Source organism: Crocuta crocuta, unplaced genomic scaffold, assembly GCF_008692635.1.
Source record: "Crocuta crocuta isolate KB4526 unplaced genomic scaffold, BGI_CrCroc_1.0 scaffold376, whole genome shotgun sequence".
In the NCBI taxonomy this organism is placed as follows: domain Eukaryota; kingdom Metazoa; phylum Chordata; class Mammalia; order Carnivora; family Hyaenidae; genus Crocuta; species Crocuta crocuta.
In genome coordinates this window covers 5,186,122-5,208,667 of record NW_027527388.1, presented here as the reverse complement: position 1 = coordinate 5,208,667, position 22,546 = coordinate 5,186,122, and the positions used below count along the sequence as shown (strand labels likewise).

Sequence of the window (22,546 nt, the reverse complement as noted above, 5' to 3'; positions counted from 1 at the left end):
GAATTGTGTTTTAAACTCAGTGAAAGAAGATTCACTAAGACATCAAAATAGAGATATCCAAAAAGCAGCTGGTAATGTAAGGCCACAAGTCTAAACGTCTAAACCAAACTGACTCCATGACAGGCTTTAAGTTTCCCCTCTGAACTAGAAGACCTGAGTTTCGGCTTCCCCGAAACTATCAGGCAGTTACACATTGCCCAAGGCAGGAGTAACCACCCTTGCAACACCCAATCAGGAAAGGCCCGCTACCACCCTCCACATTGTTAAGGGAGAGGCCTGGAGATAGAAACTATAGATAGGACCCTGTTACCTAATGTTAAAGTTAACCCATTAGTCGCTGAACAAGACTTAGACTCACTCTGTGATTGGTTAAATTTAAAGGTACTCTAAACGTTGTGATTGATCCCGCCAAAAGTAACGAATACTCTAGACAATGTGTATGGTCAAACCCGCTGTCAATGATGTTGAATAATTATGATTGGATCACTGTTCCCATGTCACAACTTCTGTAACTCCCCCGTCTCAAACCCCATAAAGACCCTACTCTGCCCTTGTTCAGGGCTCTCAGCACGGATCCACGCGCTGGTGAAGTCTGTGAGCCCGAGCTCGAGCCCGTAATAAAGCCCTTTGCCTTTGCATGCGTGACTCGGTCTCTCTGGTGGTCTCTGGTCAGTGAGGATACTGCGATCTGGGTATAACAGTAATGTGGGTCTAGAGCTCAGAAAAAGGTCTAGGTTTGAGACATAAATGTGAGAGCGAGCAATACTATCGAGTTTGTGATGTCACATAAGGAGATTGTACGCACAAAAGAACACAACTTCCAAGAGTATCAATTGTTTAAGGGAAGAAACCACCACAGAGGCAACTGAGTGGTGGCAGTGAAGGGGTAGGTATAGTTTCACAAAAGCCAAGAAAAGATTTCATTTTAAAAAGAAAGAAGTAATTTTTATTGTCAGTTGGTACTGAGAAACCAAGAAAGATGAGACTGGGTATGTTTATCCTCAAAGAGGTACTTATCAGTTTAAGTGAAATTAGTTCCCGACAGAAACAGGTTAAGCAGTAAGCTGGAGAGGGGGAAATGAGAGCAGCTTTGTTTACCAAAGGCCATTTAGAAGAAAAAATATATTTCTCAGAGAATATACTGGAACTGAGAAACAAACCAAGGCAAGAATTGGATACTCTTGTGGACAAGAACTCATGATCTTATCATTGGAGGTGTCATGGGTCTCTTACATTTCCTTTTTTTTAAAGTTTATTTATTTATTTTTAGGGAGAGAGAGAGAGAGCATGATGGGGGGGAGCATAGGGAGAGGGAGAAAGAGAATCTTAAATAGGCTAGACACTGTCAGCACAGAGCCTGATGGGGGGCTCAAACTCATGAAACCCTGAGATCATGACCTTAGCTGAAATCAAGACCCAGGCATTTAACTGACTGGGCCACCCAGGCACCCTAAGTCTCTTGCAATTCTATATGTGTTTTTTTAAGAGTTTATTTTTAAGTATTCTCTATACCCAAGATGGGGCTTGAACTCACAACCCCAAAATCAAGAGTCACATGCTCTATTGAGTGAGCCAGACAGGCGCTCCAGCATTTCTACATGTCTTTTTTTTTATGTTTATTTATTTATTTTGAGGGGGAAGAAGCATAGAGAGAGGGAGAGAGAGAATTCCAAGCAGGCTCTGAGCTGTCAGCCCAGGGTCAAATGTGGGGCTCTGCCAGAGGCCGGCTCTGGCCAGGTCCAGGGGTCCCTGCAGGATGGATGGTGTCGGCGAGGGAGGGGTGAGAGAGGCCATGAGACTCTTTCTGGTCACCAGGCAGGCATCTCCGCTCTGACTGGGGCTCAATTTTACTTTATAATTAAGTGTTTGGGGAACAGCACAGAAGTGGCATTTGCCTTAGACAATAATTTCTGATGACAAATTTCTTTGATATGTAAGAATTTCCCAGAACATAGATTTGTAGAAGACTCATGCATAGCCTTTATCAATAGTGACTGAGGTAGAGGATTTAGATGCTTACCCTATGGGAAAGCATACAAGACAATGTTTTTAGCATAAAAAGGGTGAAGTTAGTTCTTTGTGAGCAAGGGTCAATAGCTTGTTTTTTAAGGAGAAGTATTAAGAAAAACAGGTGTTTCAGGAAACAGGATGTTTGCTCCCATAATCACAAAAGAAGAAGTTCCTCAATAGGTTCCTTCACAGGGTGCAATCAGTACATTCAAGACAAAATAAGTCACTCCGAATACTGATTACAAGATGCCTTGGAGGTCAGTGCTCCAAGCAGAAACAATTGGGTGGGGGTGGGCATCTGCCCTTAACTCTAAATTAGGCTCTGTGTCTCAGGGCCAGACTCAATTGTAACTCCTGTGTTCTTAGCCCCCTTTATTATCTAAGTCTTGGATTTGCAAGGCCCATAGGAAGAGCCTTGTGACAATCACCCACAATGCTTTCATCTGAAATCTCTTTTGAAAAGGCAGCAATATGCTTTTCCTTATGAGCAATCTGTGTGGGGAATATCGGTCTGATCTGGAATATTGTGAGGCCTGTTCAATACCAGCAGCCTCACTTCCAACATGAGCCAGTAGTAGCAGAAGGAGATACCAGTTTTGGTTTCTCATGGCAGGAGCTGTGCAAACGTTGCCATTTCCTCACTGTGACTGTCATCCAGTGAGGCCGGTGCAGCTCCCAGCAGGGCTCAACCTCATGAACCACATGATGTTAACTGAGCCGAAACTAAGAGTTGGACACCTAACCAACTCAGTCACTGAAGTACCCCTCTACATGCCTTCAACGCAGAGGCACTGACTGCCCTATGTTTCAGACCTTTTTTCAAGGATGTGTGTATATCAGTCTTAGAAAACAGAAATACCTCTTTCCACAGCAAGAGGCATGCTTTTGTCCATTATATTTGGGTTCCCGAAGTTTGAGGTTTATCTCTTCCTACAGTACAACACACTACCTGTACAGGTGTCACCCAGCCCTCTTCATATTTCCTGGAGCAAACTGGGTCTCAGCAGACTGGCACAAAAAAATGCAGACACTGACTACTGCTATTACTGTGAGTAATGAAGTCCTTCATCTCTGGCGAAGACTCTTGTGTCTTCTGTGAACACCCATGAAACTATGGCAGGCTAAGACTCCCAGATTCTTCAGTTTGACTATTTGTACCTTTGTCCTGCTCCTACTCAGAACGTTGACTTTTCAGGACTTAATACCACCTAAAAAGTCAGGGTAACATTGTCTGCGTAAAGAGAAAGAGCTTACTGTTTTAAGTTTTACTGTCTTAAATATATACTGTCAACTCCAATGTAAGCTGTAGACCAGCATTATAAATTAGAAAAATGAGACTCCAGGGGTGCCGGGTGGCTCAGTTGGTTAGGCGGCCAACTTTGGCTCAGGTCATGATCTTACGGTTCGTGGGTTCAAGCCCTGTGTCGGGCTCTGTGTTGACTGTTAGCTCAGAGCCTGGAGCCTGTTTCAGATTCTGTGTCTCCCTCTCTCTCTCTGACCCTCCTCTGCTAATGCTGTCTCTCTCTTTCTCTCAGAAATAAAGACATTAAAAAAGAAAAATGAGACTCCATCCTGACCACCACTAACAGGCTTACAGGACAATTTCTTAGTTCTGCATTTGAGAACATCACTTAGAGTACATATTTCCTGGTTATGTTCACTCTGCATACATATACACAGTGGTAACTGCAGTGCTGTCATTTTAATCCCAAGTTACCTATATGACACAGACATAAGATTTTGGTAAGACACCACAGGGGGAATACTTTCTGAATGACGGAGCTCTTGGGAAATGTACTGCAATTCATTAAAAATGGTATCTAAGCTAAAGACAGTTATTCCTTCTTAAAAAGTAATATATTATAGACTCCTTCCATGGGAACCAATAGAATTGAACTATGTCTTGAGTTAAATTAAGGGAATTAAGTGAGTGAATTAAAGTTGACTTGAGTTGAAGTCATTTATGGTAGCTGAGAACCTCGTGGTTAACATCTAAGGCCTTCTCTGAGTAAGTTAGAGTCTCTCCAACCTTTTTATAGATTGTGTTCCCTTATATAAGTACAGATCTCATCAGGCTCAAAATTTCAGAAAGCAAACTAATCATGTTGATCTGCATTGCATTAAATGTTCAATAAACAAAAAGCAACAGAAAACAAAGGCTAAAAGAACATGGAAAGGGCATATGTATACATTTAGCTCAACAAAATGTAATAGTAAAAAAACCTAATTGTATTATTGAGGTTATAATGAACAGTACAGATATTACCAGGGAAAAAATAACCAGAAAGATATTTGTATTCTTCAATGCCTATTGAGATCATTATTATTCAGATTGCTCTTTATCAGATAGGTCTTGTATAAGATCTGACAAGGAGGGATGAGTAATCAATTAAATACTTCAGATTAAGAGTAGGAGGGAACATTTTTTTTAAATCATATTAAGCTCCAGGAAACTCTGGGCATAATCACTGCCAGGCATTATGCCCTGAATTCTAAGTAAATTTCAAAGACAGAGATAACTAACTAAAGGTAATGTGAACAATCCCTCCTGTGAAAAGTCGCAGCTCAGGAACAGACACATCTATGAAACACAAGATGTTCAGTTTTTATTTTTGCAGAATCTCTTTTCTGGATTATAATAGTTAAATGCCATAGGTTTCTACTCAGCAGATCCTATAGGCACTGGGAATACCATAACCCCAGATTAGCACCAATGGCCATCCGAACAGAAAATAGCATTTATCATATAATATTGCCAAATAATGCACTCCTCTTCATATTTTATAGTTGTCATTTATTATTATAAATATGATTTTATGCCAATACATGGAAATTTTTTCTAGGTAATCAACACCTTTAAAATGCCCACAGCCCTGGGGGCACCTGGGAGGCTCAGTTGATAGAGTATGTAACCCTTGATCTTAGAGTTGTGAGTTTAAACCCTACATCGGGCATAGAGCTTACTTACAAAAAAATGCCCACAGCCCTTTCCAAACTCCCAAACAGTTATCTTCCAAATAAACTAATCAGTATAGAAATATTTAACAATCACCTGCTTAAGGCAGGTAAGTTAGTAAATGACTCCCGAGCTAAGACAACTTATTAAGAGAAGAGTAACTATATTCACAACTCTTTTAGCAAATTATTGGCTTCAGTCCACAAGATGCAGAGAAAAAGACAACTTAAAGATGACACCGATGGATGCTTCCATTCCATTTCACCTGTGACAATTTCAAGGGGTTCAATTACCTAGTATGCGTTTGCCAAGAAGTTAAAATCTCTACCTTATTCATTGTATTGAAGAGAAAAGCAAACTGGGAAACTCCTGATTCTGCCGCTAGTATAGCCTGCAGAATCACAGCAAAATTAGTAGGCTTATTAAATTCATTCTCCAAGTACCTGAGGAGTCCAATTTGTTTCTGCCCACCTTGCCCATCTGTTCTTTTTCCATCAGAGAACACAGTTCTGGGTAATGGGCAAACAGCACTAACCCAGGACCAAAAGTCAAGGAGCTGTTATGGCTTTCCATTATCCACTAAAACAAAGGTGTGTGTGTGTGTGTGTGTGTGTGTGTGTGTGTGTATGGTGTAGTGTGCAGCTGCTTGAGTCTAGGTGGTGTTCGCATGGGGAGGGGGGGCAAATAAAATCTGTTTTCATGAGTATGGAGAGAAGTTTATAGGAGAGTGCGAATACATATGGTGAAAAATCTCATCATCTTAAGCCAGGAAAATAGCTTGGATAAATCACTTAGCCCATTCTCATCACATCTTCTTCCAAACATAGTTATATCTTTTCCATACTTTCAAATCTTCAGAAAATCACCTTCAGTGCTTCCATTATTGCATTTCACAGCTGGTAAAAAGCAACATTTTTATCCCAAACTCTAAAATCCTTCTGTACTATTTTATAAGCATACCCTCTTATCCTGACCTCCAGAGAACCAGAGATAAACCATTTAACGTTACCCTTAAACTGTATTCCTACACTAATTAATGTAACTAAGTTATCATAAACACACTGAGAAGGAATGGCATATGGAAAAGAAAGCCAGAATTAAGCTTAAAAAGCTGAATTTAAGTCACAGCTCCAAAAGTAACTAAGAGAAAATGGAAGTCACAACTTAATTAAACCTTTGTTGTCTTCAGCTGTTACTTGGGGCTCCTGAAATCTCTACTAGTTACTACACAGAGATAGGATTTCAAATGAGATAGTGAAAATGATAAAGCTTCTAAAGTTCTAGAACACTTTTAGTATTTCGACTTAGAAATTTTCTAAGTTTCTAAGTTATATTTCAAGTTTCTTCCTTACAAAGTTGATTTTTACAATTTTATGTGGAGGATATACTATAAAGTAGGCAGCTCAATACTCAGTACATAGCAGATACTCAATGAACTGTATGCAAAGCCACTGTCCCAATACAGATAATATAACAGATGTTCAATAAACAGAAATTATTGCTAATAGTAGTATTGAAGACAGTAGTAATGCTACCACTCAATTATGTTTTTGCTTTGTTTACAGGAGAAAGAACTGGAACAAAATATTTATTGAGCACCCTCAGTCAAGACACTCTATACTTGATATTACATGGAACATTTTATCACTAAGAATTAGATATTAGTTTCCCCATGTTGTAAGTGAAGAAATGGAGACTCGAGCAGGTTTCATAATTTGCCAAAGGCTCACAGCTCAAACCAAGTTATGTTCAATTCCAAAGCTCCTCATGTTCAATTACAATCTGTTGCCTCCCAGAAGTTCAAAGTTAAGGCTGTACTCTTCTTAGAATAGCATGTCTAGTGCTGAATACCTATGGATATCAGAAGGTAATACCTCCATTTCTTCAAACACTTTTATCATGTACATTGGCTTCAAAAATTTTAACAACTACTCTCTCAGATTCTTAAAACACACTGAAGGATGAAGGAAAATATTAATTTTAGTTGTTAAACAGAGCTTTAATATTTTGATTTTTCTAATAAATGTGCAGAATTATGATAGTGCATGCAATTAAAATTCCTTTTGTTATAGAATTCCATTGCTGTATTAAATTGCTTCATTAAGAAAAACCACACTCTCTTACCCATTTTGGCATGTGTGAGTCCGTTTGTGTTTTCACCACATCCTCCTTGTCAATGCTGCTCTACTAATTATATTCCAAAGATGCTTCTCTCACTAAATAGCTCATAATTATTTAAAAAATTAAAAAGGTGAAATTGTCCTTGGAATGGCGTCTTGTGATCCTGCTGCTCTTTTAAGTTTATAAAAATGTGGAGATTAAGATGCACATTTAAAGCTTTGACAATTACATCAGGACTACTTTCAAGAAAAATAACAGACTTGGCTCCAGGAATTCTAGTTCCTTATGTATTATATTTTTGGAGAGCTATAGTTATTGTGTATTACAGATTTTTCATATGTGTGATTAATGTGATAATAATGTGTTTTTCTTTTATCCTTCTTGTTTATGTAGCTGTGGTCACAGCAAATTAACCCAATTCTTTTTACATTTGAAAACTATATTTAGACCTATAAGCTTTTAATATGTATTTTGACCAGGCACTTACCATTGTAATTTCTAGATAAAATACATACTCATAGACTATTTACTGTAGTCTTACTACAAAATGGCAATGGAAATGCACTTTCAGAAAACAAACACACTAGCAAATTCAATTGAAAGGAACTCTTGGGGCTCCTGGGTGGCTCAATCGGTTAAGCGTCTGACTTCGGCTCAGGTCATGATCTCAAAGTTTGTGGGTTTGAGCCTCCGTGTTGGGCTCTGTGCTGACAGCCAGCTCAGAGCCTGGAGCCTGTTTCAGATTTTGTATCTCCCTCTCTCTCTGACCCTCCCCTACTCACACTTTCTCTCTCTCTCTCTCTCTCTCAGAAATAAATAAAACATTAAAAAAAGAAAGCAACTCTTTTGAGATCTCACCAAAAAGCCGAATTACTTGTTTTCATACTGAATATATAAGGAAACCTGTAACAAAAAAAAATAATAATGCTAATCCATTTCAACCCTAGCCTAACTGTTGCTGTTGCTCCCGAACAATGAGGAATTCTCTTGCATAATCCATCCTGTTGTGAACTCAAAACTTCTCTAGGCAGTCCTGCAGAACCATTTTACCAACATGCACTATTTGTTATCATGGGACCTGGTTTGATTTTATTTCCATTGCAGGTTCCTAGGATAGGAGGTATTCATTATTATTCTTCTTTCAGCATCTGACCAGATCTGCTTATACACAGAAGCAAGCCCCGAGTGAGACTACGCCAGTCCACTCACGCAAATGTGAGTATCATCCGTGCACCCAGGTCCCCTGGAACTGCTGACTCACACAGGTGTGTGCACAGAGCTCCAGCCAATATTAGGAGTGACTCAGGCTCAGTGTTCTAGTGCCCAGGAAATGTGAGGTAAGCTACTGTTATCTCTGGCCACACATCTTGTTCAAAAGACAGACAGACTATAGTAAGGATAGACTTGCAAATTTTCAAAGATAAACATGCAGACATTCTCCTTTACATACCCACACAAATCTCTTCTCGGATACCAAAAGATGGAGACAAGAAAGCAATATTTATCAGGAAAAAAAAAGTAATTTTCATTCATGATGGGATGGTCCAGAGTTATCAGAGAAGAAGGCGAAATGCTTGTAAGGAACTCTCCTTTTGAATCTGCGTACCACTGAATTACTTACTCCCAGAATTATCTGAATACCTACCAAATTAAGAAGGCATGTCAGATTCTACAAGTGACTGGATTTCCCAAGCAAGTTCTTATCAGAAGCTTTAGAAAACTAGCCAAAGGGAATTGAAATTGATTTAGTAAGAGTGGGCACAAAACATAAGGAAAGGTCCAAAAAACCATAACTGGAGGTTGGTATCAAGACTCAGAACAAAACAGAGGTAAACTCAGAAGGCGGAACCAGGCAAGATTTCCTGAGACATTGGTGCAATGGAGAGAAATCTTTTATAGTGTCGCTGATGTTCCCAGGGGCAGGCAAGCATCTGTTATGGACACTGATACAAGTCACACATTTTGTAGACTGTAAACCTTTAAATGTCAAGAATCCTCATTTCTGACTCCTCTTTTAAAGACAGCTCAAATATTACATCCTCTGTGAAGGCCACTCTGACAGATCTCCATACCAGAATTAATTTCTTGCTTCTTGGTATTCCCACAGCATTTGTTTTGTGCCACCAGAATGGCCCTTACTTGTCTTTTTTATGGCCAAATATTTATTTTATGCCTCATCCAATGGAGTTCTTTAAAGTCTGGGACCAATCTTGGTCATATTTTTATCTACTGGGCTTTCCAAGATTGGGGGGGAAAAAAGAGGCAGATAACAGATGCGCGTTAGATTCATTTGAGGTCTGTATGATACACAAAGAATGTGGAAAGCTTTAATTAGGTTAGAATAGAAAGGAGTAAATACATTAAAATAAATTGAATATATGAAATTTTGATCCTATGTTCTGGAAGGACTGAGATAGTAATAAAGAAAATAGGGGTCATCAAAACAGATACAGATTATCTGTAGACAGTAAAGAAGTATGGCAAGCTGATGAAAGTTCACTTCTTGGGAAGGAAGCCAATATAAAAACAAAGTCAAAACTCTATCACTAAAGATGATAATTTAACCTGTGGGAACAAATTAGATTACCAAGGGGAAAATGACGAGTTGAAAGCTAAGGACAAATCTTTAAAGAATTCCTATATTTATGGGGTGAGAGGCAGAAAATTTCCAGTATGTGAGGCAAAGGAAGAACCAAAGAAGTGGGAAATAGAATAATGCCCAATTATGGAAGCCTAGAAAGAGTTCTAAAAAACTGTAAGGGCAAAAGTGACATCATGAAAGGGAGTGGATTTGAACTCTGAAGCTGGCAGGGAAAAAGGTGATTTGAGAGGCTAAGCTGAAAAGAGATAAACAGCAGTGGAAAATGTCAGCTCATAAAACAGCTATTGAGCCTTGGAGAAAGAACAATTACCTGAAAAGAGGTATGAACAATATAAAGAATATACTGCCTGAACTTGCCACCAAATGACATCAAAGGAAGAACATGAAACACTTGGAAAGGAATTTGCAATATTAGGAGGAAGCCGAGTTTTAGTTAAAGGGAAACATGTAAGGGGAACTGGGTGATGGCACTGTTAATAAGATGAAATGGTTGATGCGGTACAATGTAAGGGGTTACAGAGGACTTTCCAGGCAGTAGATATAGGAGGAGGGCAGGCTGGGTGGTGTAGGAATGAAGCTGTGGGAACACACAGCACCAGAGTGGGTTGTGTTATTCCCACTGGAGACTCACATGTCCTGATCGCCCCAATTCTTTAACATTCTCTGTATCTGTGCCCTTTGCCATGTAGCTTTTCAGTTTTACTTCCACTAAAGTTGTGGAGTGTATCGGACCACTCTTACTTTGGTTTCACCCATATGACTTACCTTAATCAATGGAATGTTAGCAACGGTAATGGTACCAAAAGGTTGAGAATCATTCAAGCAGTTGGGCTATCCCTCTTATACTTCTGCCATCTTCGTGAGAATACCAAGTCAAGGCGACTTTCTGAATCCTGTAGGAAAATATGAAACACACAGAGCAGAATCGATCCACAGTGCTTGAGGAGACCCATCCGAGAGCAGCAGAGCTACTCAGCCAAGCCTGGCCTAGATTCGTACCTCCAACTGACTGAGATAAATAAATGCCTATGGTTCCATGCCACTGAGATTTTTCTTTCCTTTTTTTTTTTTATTTTATTTTTTTATTTTTGGCAACCATCTTGTGTCAATAGCAAACTTATAAAGATAAAAAAACATTTATTGAATAATTAAGACATTATTATTTTTCCCAGTAGCATTTACAGTTAAATCACATTTCAATATACTTCTTTTAGGTGAGGTTTTGGAAGACTGCCTGGACTTTCTTGAATCCCTAAAGTCATATCCATTTTGTGATGATTGATGTTAGAGTTCCTTCAACTCACTTTTAACACAACTCTATCAACAAAGGGCAGTACTAAGAAACCTACTCATGAAATAGACCCTTATAATTGCACTCCTTAGGATACTTTTCAAATCTATAGATGATAAATATTTCTGAAAATAATGCAGCCACAATGAGGCTGATATCTACTGAGTACTTAACCATATTTCAAATGCCATAGAAAATTACCCCATTTAATTCTCAGAACAGTCCTATAAAGTAGATATTATTAGTCTTTCCATTTCATAGACAATTAGAGTTCAGAAAAATTAAATAATTTGACACAGCTAGTAAGGGGCTGAACCAGAGTTTGAAATGCAAGGTGTTACTAGATTCTAAAAACGGTGAAGTCACTGAGATCAAATATTATACCTCATGTGTCCCTATACTCTAGGGATTATAACAATGCCTAGAAAGTATTGGGACTTTAACAGATACATATGGAGCAAGTGCTATTTTTGAAGAAAGTATCAACAATAATATAACATGAAAAATAATTTGGTTAAAATGGTGCAAATACAAAAATGCTAATTTTTAATATAATTGCTAGAAGTCTCAGAGAGAGTTTGACATGTTCCTTGTATAACATCTGGTTACATTGGACAAAAAATGGTTTACGTGTAAAATATAGCATCTTATCAATTATATTTTCCTCTAATATTTTATAACAAAATGTGGCAATATGTGTTTTTCTTATAATAGAAAATCAATGAAACATATTGAGACATGGTTGTTCTTATCTCAAAGCAAAATCCTTTGATTCTCCCTGACTTAAGAACTGCTTTGCCCTCAGAGCTTTTCATGCTGAGATGAGATTATACCTTTTGCATTTAGAGATAATAGAGAATGAATAACTTATCAAATAAGCAGAAATATCTTGCCAGATGTGTAAAGTTCGTTCTAAAGTAAAATGGCAACCCCCCATACAAAATGGAAAGTAAAATAACCCTCACCCCAGCCTGGGCCCCAAAACACATCACACCCATACTGTCAGGGAGTATCAAGCAACATTGAGATAACAGACTCTCCGGAAAAACAAACATCCCCACAGACAAAAAGAGCTACTTTGTTAATAACTGTCAAACTGTGACATCCATACATTTTATCCTGAGGTCTTACTAAGCTAATCATAGTCCTCACTCAATTATTTACTGCTTTAAGAGAAGCAGATCATACTGGGAGGTCATAGGAATTATCTGCCCTTTGGACATCCTTCTCAACGGAAAATAAAAGAAAGCTGAACAGTTGCTTTCTCTTAACAATTATTTTGCTATCTTTTCTCTCCCTGTGCTGAATGAAAAGTGCCGGCTGCACACTGTTATACTGATGTTATAGTCTGCCTATTGCAAATCATTTTACAACTAAAATACTAAAGATGGGCTGATAGTAAGTAACATTAATTGCAAACATTATACCACTTATCTTTATTATTTTTCTCAGGAAATTCTCTTTTTATCTTTGGCAAATTGTACAAATTGAAGAGGACAGAAACAATGTACTTCAAAAGATACTTTTGAAAGATACTACAAAAGGCATCTAGCCTCAAGAAGTCCCAGAAATGACAAGCAAAGAAGCAGGAGCATAATGAACAGAAAACTTCAGGGGAAGAGACCTGTAGAAAGGAAGGAGGAAAAAAAATTCTCCTGGACTCCCAATAGTAAATTACCTGTGAATTAGTCATTCAGTTTCAACAAATATATATTGAAGGCTTGCTAGATGCCAAAATATAATGGTAAATAAAGTAATAATAATAAATAACCACTGTCCCCATTGTCATGGAGCACAGGATTTTGGGTGGGGGTGGTCAGCACCTATCAACCACAAATAAATATAGGCAGAGACTTGTAATTAGGGAGAAAGGTTCATGTTAATAGAAAATCCTCAAATAAGGTGAGGGACCGTGTCAGACAGGCAGGGATGGTGTCCTGAGGAAATAGTGATTCAAATGAGATCTTAAGGAAGAAGAGAATTTAAGTAAACAGTGCTGTTTCTGTGTACATGCTGGAAGAGCATTCAGTTACAGGGAAGAGCATTTGGAAAGGTTCTGTGTTGGAGGGACCAGGGAACATTTAAAGAATTGACAAGAAAGAAGGCAGGTATGGCTGATGCACAGGGACCTGGAAGCGATATGAAGTAGGATGATATTGAAGAGGTAACCAGAGACCAGCCCTGATATTGCCTTGATGCTCCATGATATCTTTTCTTAATCCCAAGAGCAATGGAAATCCACTCATGTGTTCAATGGTGAAGGGAGTATGCATGCTTGGTCTGACCTAACTGTGTTCTGAAAACATCTCTCTGCTGCAATATGCAAAATGGATTGGGGTAGGCACGAGCAGGTGCAAAGACTCGGGATATTACTTCTTTTCTTTTTCATTTTCTTAAAGTTTTTCGAGAAAGCGAGAGAGAGAGAGAGAGAGAGAGAGAGCGCATCCATGCAAGCAGGAGAAACCAGAGAAAGGGAGAAGAGACAGAGGATCTGAAGCAGGCTCTGCACTAACAGCAGAGAGCTTGATGTGGGGCTCAAACTCACAAACCGTGAGATCATGACCTGAGCTGAAGTTGGATGTTTAACCAACTGAGCCACCCAGGCACCCCTTATTTCAACACTTGAGGGATGAGAGAACTATCTCATATTAGAGTGGTGGCAGATGAGATAGGCAGAAGTGAATACATTTAAGTTATAAATATATAATAATCTAAGGGGCAGTATATAAATCAGATGTGGGAAGAAGGAAGCATAAAGCAGCAAAGTTAATCCATAGGCTTCTGGATTTCATTAATGGGTCAAAAGAAGTATCATCATCCAAGAGAGTGAGATACGGAACACTGGAGAATACGTGACTAGAAATCAGTAGGTTAAATGACTTTAAAACATCCTGGAGGAGACTTCAGGTAGGCAATTAGTCATGGGTCTGTAGTTCAAAAGGGAAATCTAGGATGGCAGTATGCATTTGGCAGTCATCTGTACAATTGGGAATTTGAGTTTTCTTCATGTTCTATCTGATGATCAATAGGCAGGGGCTATCTTTTTCATAACTTTGTTTTCTGATAGACAATTTATAAAGCTAATATTTATCATTTGAGTGTATTTATTTAATGTAATTTTAATCTTTAAGAAATTAACTCCCTTCTTCTTCAACTATATCCAAACACCATTGGATGAAAGTAGGCTGTAGGTACATGCAGCACAGAGGCTGGAACCTAGGAGTTCAGTGGCCCAGAGCGAGTAATTGGAGTCCATGAGGAGTAAGGCAGATGTCTAATGTAGGCACCAGTGGTAGTAGTGACCCTGAGTCAGATATTAGAGCCCAGCATGGAAAAGAGGATAGTATGGAAAGTATCAAAAGGACAACAAAGAAAAAAAAAAGAAAGAAAGAAGATCTTAAAGAACTGAATAAATCTGGGACATTTTGAATATCAGAAGAAATAATCATAGTAACTAATGATAATTCATTCAATAAAATAGGAATCTGACAGTATGCAGTGATAGAAATAAATAATGAATAAACTGAACATTGAATGAACAATGGACTATTTACATGGTCTCAAGTATCTCCCTTCAAAAAGCTTATAAATTATAAGGGGAAAAAATTTGGCAGAGCCATCTGTATCAAGTGAATAATGTTAGCTTCATCAGTAATGAAACAAATCATGTACAAAAGAGAACATAACATTATTTCTGTGATATTCCTGCCCAAGATGCATAATGTGCTGAAGTGAATCATGAAGAAGCATCAGACAATCCTGGATTGGGGGTTATTATACCAAATAATTGGTGTGAAATCTTCAAAGTATCAATGTCCTGAAAATTAAGAAATGATTGAAGAACTGCTCCAGATTAAAGGAGACTAAGAAGACATGACCACTGATTAGAATATGTGAACTAGAACACTATTTTTTTAATTTTTTTTTTTACAAAGGGTATTATTGATACAAGTGGTGTACACTGAATAACATCTGGATATCAGGTGGTAGTAATATACATCGTTGTTAATTTCCTGATTTGTTGGTTGTACTGGGGCTATGTAGGAAAATGCCCTTGATTTTAGGAAATACACTCTGGCATATTCATAATGATAGAGAACAATGTCAACAACTAACTTTCGAATGGCTTAGGAAAATGCTATTTGTATGATATATTTAACTTTTCTCAAAGCTTTGAAGATTTACCAAATTATCTGGAATTTACATGAAACCACCTGTGAAAAGTAGATTACTGTTTTTTTAAAAAGAGAATAGAGAACACAATAAAACATGTAAATGAAGTAAATATTGTGCTTTTCTATCTTTTCAGCCTGCCTTTTAATCAACAATGCTTCTGAACTAATTTTTAAAACATATAAAATTTGACATAGGAAGATGATGAAAAATATGAGCTGTAAAGACACAGATACTTAATCCGGAAGCAATAAAAAAAAATAATTCACATGATTTCTATTCTTGCAGTCTCAAGGGGTTACTGTCACTAGCATTTCAGGTATTAGTTAAATTTGGCTTGTAATACTGAAAATCAATATTAAGTGTATTACAGAAATTCCTACCCACCTAACATTACCATTTCTTTTTGAGAATGCCTTTGAAAGAGTAGATAATCCAAGATTACTAATTTGAGATGCTTTCAAGTCAGAATGAACCACTCAGTGAATCACTGGGATTTAGTAACTTGAAAGCACTTGATCTTCAATACAACCCTTATGAATGTGATAGGCCATCTGTTTTTCTTTTACCCATGATTTACTACTGGATATCTAATTGCCTAAAAAGAGAGGAGGAATATATTTTAAGGTGCTTCTTTCCTCTCATTTACATTAATAACTTGATTTCTTTCATTAGACTCAAGTAAATAATAAATTCAGCAAACTTACAATCCTAAGGCCTAAAGACATAATAATGTTTCTGTTGGAACTTCATGTATCACCAAAGTAGAACTCAGTCAGTGGAATAAAATGTTGAGGTGAAGTAAGTGCCTACCTCCTAACAGTTTATTCTATTGCATAAAAAGAATGCGTGGAGGGAGGAAAGATAGAGGAAATGGCAGCTGAGATAAAATTCCTACCAAAAAAACCACTAACATAATTAATAAATGTAAAATAGATATTAATCATGGCAAAGATTGATGATGGTGATGATGATGATGATGATGATGATGATGATGATGTCAGTAAATCTATCTGTGGCCTTTTGATTTTACAGATTACACTAAAATAACTAGACATATGAACTCTTTCTGAAAATAAATAATAAGTAGTAAATGCAGAATATGGAATGGGCAATGTCCATGTACATGGTATTTCTTCAGCCCCACGTTCATTTACCACAACTAATGGTATTATTAGTAGTTGCTTGTCAACACAACAAAATCACTTGAATTATGGCTTTCATCTCTTCATCCCCATTACATCTGCTTGTGGCATAAACAAGTCCACTCTGCTTCCATACAGTATCCTACTTTTTTAAGGTTTCTTCTTAAGAGGCACTCCCCAAAAAGGGATAGGAAAAGCACAACATTTTCCCCTTTTTGGCTTGAACTTTCTTTATTGTCCACCATCTTCAAAGATATAGAAGGAACTAGTTAGCCCCTGAAAATGAAGCCTGGAATTTCATGTACTCCTACTGGCTTTAACTCTCACAAATGATGAAATCTGGAATCCCATTCAGGCCTTAAGGTCCACCACGTCCACTAAAGTCCATTAAGGCTGTTGTTACCTCTGACACTGGAGGTATGCTGCATTCTTATGATAATACCTGGGTACTCCAACACAGTGTGATGTGTTAGGACTTATTGAAATGTCAAAAAAACAAAAACACAACAGAAAATTACAAACAAAGAAAACAAAAATCTGTTTTGCTTTCTACCAAAGAGAGAGGAAAGAAAACACATCTCATCTCTCTCTCTCTGTCCCTCTTCCCCACTTCTCTCTCCTCTCACCTTTATGTTACTACATCACTGAGCTCTCACTAAATGTGTTATATACTTCAGAATATTTTAGTGAAATAGATTTTCAGGTAGTGAAAATCAATAAAATAGAGAATATAAAAATAATGAAGAAAATCAACAAAACCAAGTTGGTTCCTTGAAAGATGAACACTACTGACAAATTTCTGGCTGAATTTAATAAGAAAATAGAAGAGCTGACTTCAATGACCAAAATCAGGAATTAAAGAGGGTACGTCACCAGTAGCCTTACAGAAATAAAATAGTTTATAAGGGAATATTATGAGTATTATTACTATATGCCAACATATTAGATAACTTAGATAAAATGGATGTATTTCTAGAAAAACACAAATTACTGAAACTCAAAATGTAGATTAGGATGCCTTTCCTAACTCATTTTATGATTTCAGTATCACCCTGACACCAAAACCAGGCAAAGTCACTGCAGGAAAAGAAAACTACAAACCAATATCCCTTATAAATATAGACATAGAAACGTTAAACAAAATACTAGCAGACCTAATCCAGTAACATATAAATAATACAGTATGAATAAGTGAGATTTATCCTAGTAATGCAAGAATGTTTTAACATCTGTCAATGTAATACAACATGTTAATAAAAAAAACATATGATCACCTCAATGAATATAATATAGTAATTGGACAAAATCCAATACCCTTCGATGAAAAAAATAATGAACCAGACATGGTAGGAAATTTCCTCAATGTGGTTAAATAACTATCTTTTAAAAAATCCTACAGCCAATATCATACTTAATGGGAAAGACTGAATGTTTTCTTCCTCAGATCAAGTGAAAGACAGGGATGTGAGCACCTTGGTAGCTCAGTTGGTTAAGCATCCAACTTTGGCTCAGGTCATGATCTCCCGGTTTGTGAGTTCAAGCCCCACATCAGACTCATGATGTCAGTGCAGAGCCTACTTTGTATCCACTGTCTTCCTCTCTCTGACCCCCCACCCCCTGCTAAGGTTATATCTATCTCTTTCTCTCTCAAAACAAATAAATAAACATTAAAAAATAAAGACAAGATGTTCTCTTTAGCCACTTTTATTAGACATCATAGTGAAGGAATTTACCAAGGCAATTAGATAAGTAACATAAATAAAAGACATCCAGTTGGTAAAAGAAGAACTAAATTTATTTGTATTCATAGATGATATAATCTTATATACATAAAATCATTTAAAAATCACTAAAATCTGTTAGAACAATAAGTAAGCTTTGCAACGTTACAAGATACAAGATGGATATACAAAAAAATTTTATTTTTATACACTAGCATTGAGCAATGTAAAAATGAAATTAAGAATATGATTTTATTTACAAAATAAAAGTAATAAGATATTTAGGAATAAATTTAACAAAGCGCAAGTCTTAAATGCTAAATGCTATACTGCTGAAAAGATCAAAAGTTCTAGATAAATTTATATCCCATGTTCAAGGATCAGAAGACTTAATACTGTTAAGATGGCAATACTTCCAAATTGATCTGGAGATTCAACACCACATCCATCAAAATCCCAGGTACATTTTTTTTTGGCAGAAATGACAAGCTGTCCCTAAAATTTATATGAACATTCAAGAGATCCAGAATGACCTGAATAATCTTGAAAAAAAAATAATAACAAAGTTGAAATACTCACAATTCTTGGTTTCAAAATGTGCTGCAAAGCCACAGCAATTGAGGGAGACATGTAGTAATGGAATAAGACAGACATATAAATCAATGGTATAGAACTGAGAGTCTAGAAATTAACCTTTACATTTATGATTAATTGATTTTTGCCAAGATTTCCAAGACAATCCAGAGAACAATGAAGTCTTTTCAACAAATGGGGCTGAGATTACTGTACATCTGCCTACAAAAATATGAAGTTGTACCTCTTCCTTATACCATACCAACAAACAAAACAAAAACCCAACATGTATAAAAGGCCTAATGTGAGAGCTAAACTATCAAACTCTAAGAAGAAAACAGGGGTCAGTCTTTGTGATTTGGGATTAGACAATGGTTTCTTAGAAATGAAACCTAAAATACAAGCAACAAAGAGGAAAATACATAAATTGGACTACATCAAAATTAACAACTCATGTGCTGCAAATTATACCATTAAGAAAATAAACAGACAGCACACAGGATATGAGAAAATATTTCCAGGTCATATCTGGGAAGAAGCTGGTGTTCAGAACAAAGAACTTTTACAACTAATTAATGAGTCCAATTTTTAAAAACAGTCTAGGGTCCTGTTATAGACATTTCTCCACAGAAGGGTGTACCAAGGGTCAATAAGCACGTGAAGAGATGCTGGTCAACATCAGGCATTAAAGAAATGCAAATTAAAGCCACCAACAAGATAACACTTCACACCCACTGGGACAGCTATAATCTACAAGACAGACCACAAGTAGGTGGAGAAATTGAATCCTCACACATTGCTGGTGAGAGTGTAAAATGTACAGTAGCTTTAGAAATCAGCTCAGCAGTTTTTCAAAAGGTTAAGTATATAGTGAATCATACATATGACATGGCAATTCCTCTCCTATATACATGCCAAGATAAATAAAAACATATAGCCACTCAAAATTTATCTTTGAGTATTAGATTATTATTCATAATAAGCAAGATATGGAAACAACCCAAATGTCTATCAGTTGATGAATGGATAAACAAACTGTGTTATATCCATACAAAGGAATGTTATTCAACTATAAAAGGAATCAATTTCTGATACATATTAGGTAATAGATGAATCTTGAAAATATTATGCTAAGCAAACGATGCCAGTCACAAAAAAAAAAAAAAATCATATACTGTATGATTCCATTTATATGAACTGTCCAGATCAGGCAAATTCATAGACAGAGAATAGATATAATGTCTACAGCTGGGGCAGGTATGGGAGTGACTATAATGGGCACAGGGTAATGAGGTCATGAAAATTTTTCAAATTTAGATTTTGGTGGTGGATGCACAACTCTTAATATACCAAAATTCTTGATCTGCATACTTTAAATGGGTGAATTTTATGACACATTTAAATAGCGATGTTAAAAATATTCCTACTTTATAAATTCCTTCATATTTACATGTCCATTCCTCACAAGCCTAAAAAAAGACTATCCTTCAAAACAATTTTTAAAAACTATTTTGTTATAAGAAAAATTTAAAGGTAATATTCTGGCATATTCAGTTGGCAAGGCGTAACAACTCCAGATTATGTATTTTTCTTCAAACTTCTTTACATCTGATGAATTTTTCAGTTTTTTCTAGTTTAGTAGGAGGGATTTGGCAATGCAAATATATCATTGGTAAGAGTTATGGAAATAACTACCTTGAAATATAGCAAAAAACATACTTTCTCGGGATGTATTCAGAATCAAATTCATTTTCATGCATAAATATCTTTCTGATAGCTTCTGTACACAGCTCCTTTTTTTTTGTTCAGACCATCAAACCTAAACCAACTGATTTGTCTACACTTTTAAATTACAGGATAATTTTTTAAATAAAAAAAACAAGTTTCTGACAACATATAATAAAAATTCTATTTATACCCCATAATTAAGAACAGATATGTCAGTTCTGTAGCTCCAGTAAAGCATGTAGATACAAGAGTATTTTTCCCTTTTCTTAACTGCGAATCACTTAAGCAAGTAAAATAAATGAAAAAAATTAAGACTGAAGAAGTTTTATGATAAAAGTGTCAAGTTAAAAGCTTGATTCCTAATATTCACAGAAACGACTACAAGTGAAGATGCAAATGAAAATTAATTTGTGCATCTTTTGAAAACACTTAAAATTATATGGCTCAACACAGAAGAAAAATGACAGGTGAAAGACTGTGAAAAGAAGGAAACAGTAAAGATACTAGAGATTGATAAAGAAACATAATTAGAAGGTTAAACTCTGCAGATAAAGGACAATAAGTTTTAAAGATGGATTTCATAACATCTTGAAAGGTTGTTGTCAGTGAAATTAACACTTAGAAGTACGCTGTTGAGATTTCTTAGCAGAACACCCACAGTCCTCTATGGCTTGATCCTTCCTCAACTGTTCAACTTTATCTCCTTCTTCCCCTATCCTAAAAGCAACAATGATCTTGATGACAATGTGAACCACAACTACTTGCAATTCGAGGGTACGTTCCATGGGCCAGAAATAGGCAAGATTCTATAAAAAGCCATATTTCATCCAAACCTTATGAAGAAAAAAAAAAGTGAGGTGATTACTATTATTCTCATTTTTCAAATGAGTAAAACTCAGGTGTTGAAAGGTCAAGAGACTCGATCTAAGTTATACAGACAGTAAATGTCAGACAGAGCTAAGTTCAAGTCCAGCTTTTCTGGCACCAAAGTCAGGGGCTTCTGGGAGTCTCCAACTAGGTGGAACTATGTACAATTACTTGAACAAGCCCCATTATTACATCCCTTGCACAAACTTTCATCCTGCCCATAACGTTCCCTCTTACTATTCCCCTGATCGACTCTAAGACTTTCATCCTGCAAGGCCAAATCTCATGTGTGTTCTCCTCTATTAAAGCCTTTCCTTACACAACCAAGCAGATTTGATGACACTCTCCTTTTTACTGCCTTTGGTCCTGGTCCAAACTGTGAATCTACCCCACTGTAGTGCAATTATTTACACACATATCTGATGGGAGCATGATGAGCATATCCTATGCTCTCAAAACAACGAAGGGGTGAATGAACAAATGTCTTGTGACCCTAAAACAACACACTACTGTGGCTGGCAACATGACATTACCACAGCACTCAGTAAAAATTTGCCAATTTTAATTTAACTGTAAGGTTTTAGGCCAGACGATAATTACTTCACATAAGCAATCACAGAAAAGGTTCACAGAGGGATTTGTTCACATTAGTAGGGAGTTAACCTATTAGCACAATTTTCTGTCTGTGTTTTGTTGCAAGTATTCCCTCTGTCACATTGTCTGACCTCTTCCCTCCTCTTAACTTAGTGTGAACTACTAACTAGGAACATAAATGAAAAATAAGAACATTTTAAAATGGGGGAAATAAAACACAACATCTTATTTTACATCCATGCATAGTAAAATAGAAGTTTTCAGTTTGAGACTGATCTTTGCCTCCTTAGGATTAATGCACGTATGAGCTTGACTAGAAAAATGCAGAAGCCGGCCAAAAATGAGCCTTCTCAGGAAAAACAAAGTCCTCAGGAAAGAAAGGGGCCAGACTTGGACACATGACAGTTGCTCCCAGAACAATGTTCAATGCTGTTGCCTTTGAGAACTTCAAATGCATTCATACTTGTAAAAAAACAGTTATGACTTCAATCTATAAATACCTATCTTTTCTACATCTTATGTTTATATATACTATCTTGTTCTTAACAATTAACGTAGTGTATATTTTCCCTCAGACACGCTTGATCACCTGAAGCAGGCAGTAAATACTAATTTATTCACTGCTCTTAAAAATAATAAGAGATTTCCTTCCAAATTCCTCCACATGACATGAAAATTTCAAAAATTAATAGTGGAACCCCCTGAGAACTTCCTGCAGAGCTCAAGCCAGGCTTCCAAAAGCCTTGGCAGTGAGCGAAGGGCGAA

The 22,546-nt window shown here is 36.7% G+C and overlaps 1 long non-coding RNA gene across 2 annotated transcripts in view; it reads right to left on the bottom strand.

Moving 5' to 3' along the window:
• Positions 1-22,546, bottom strand: part of LOC144222058 (uncharacterized) — a 175,164-nt gene that overhangs the window by 22,594 nt on the left and 130,024 nt on the right. For both annotated transcript variants that reach the window (XR_013332274.1, XR_013332273.1), the window contains exon 2: positions 10,455-10,582. This is a non-coding gene — a long non-coding RNA (uncharacterized LOC144222058). The remainder of the gene's footprint in view (positions 1-10,454; positions 10,583-22,546) is intronic.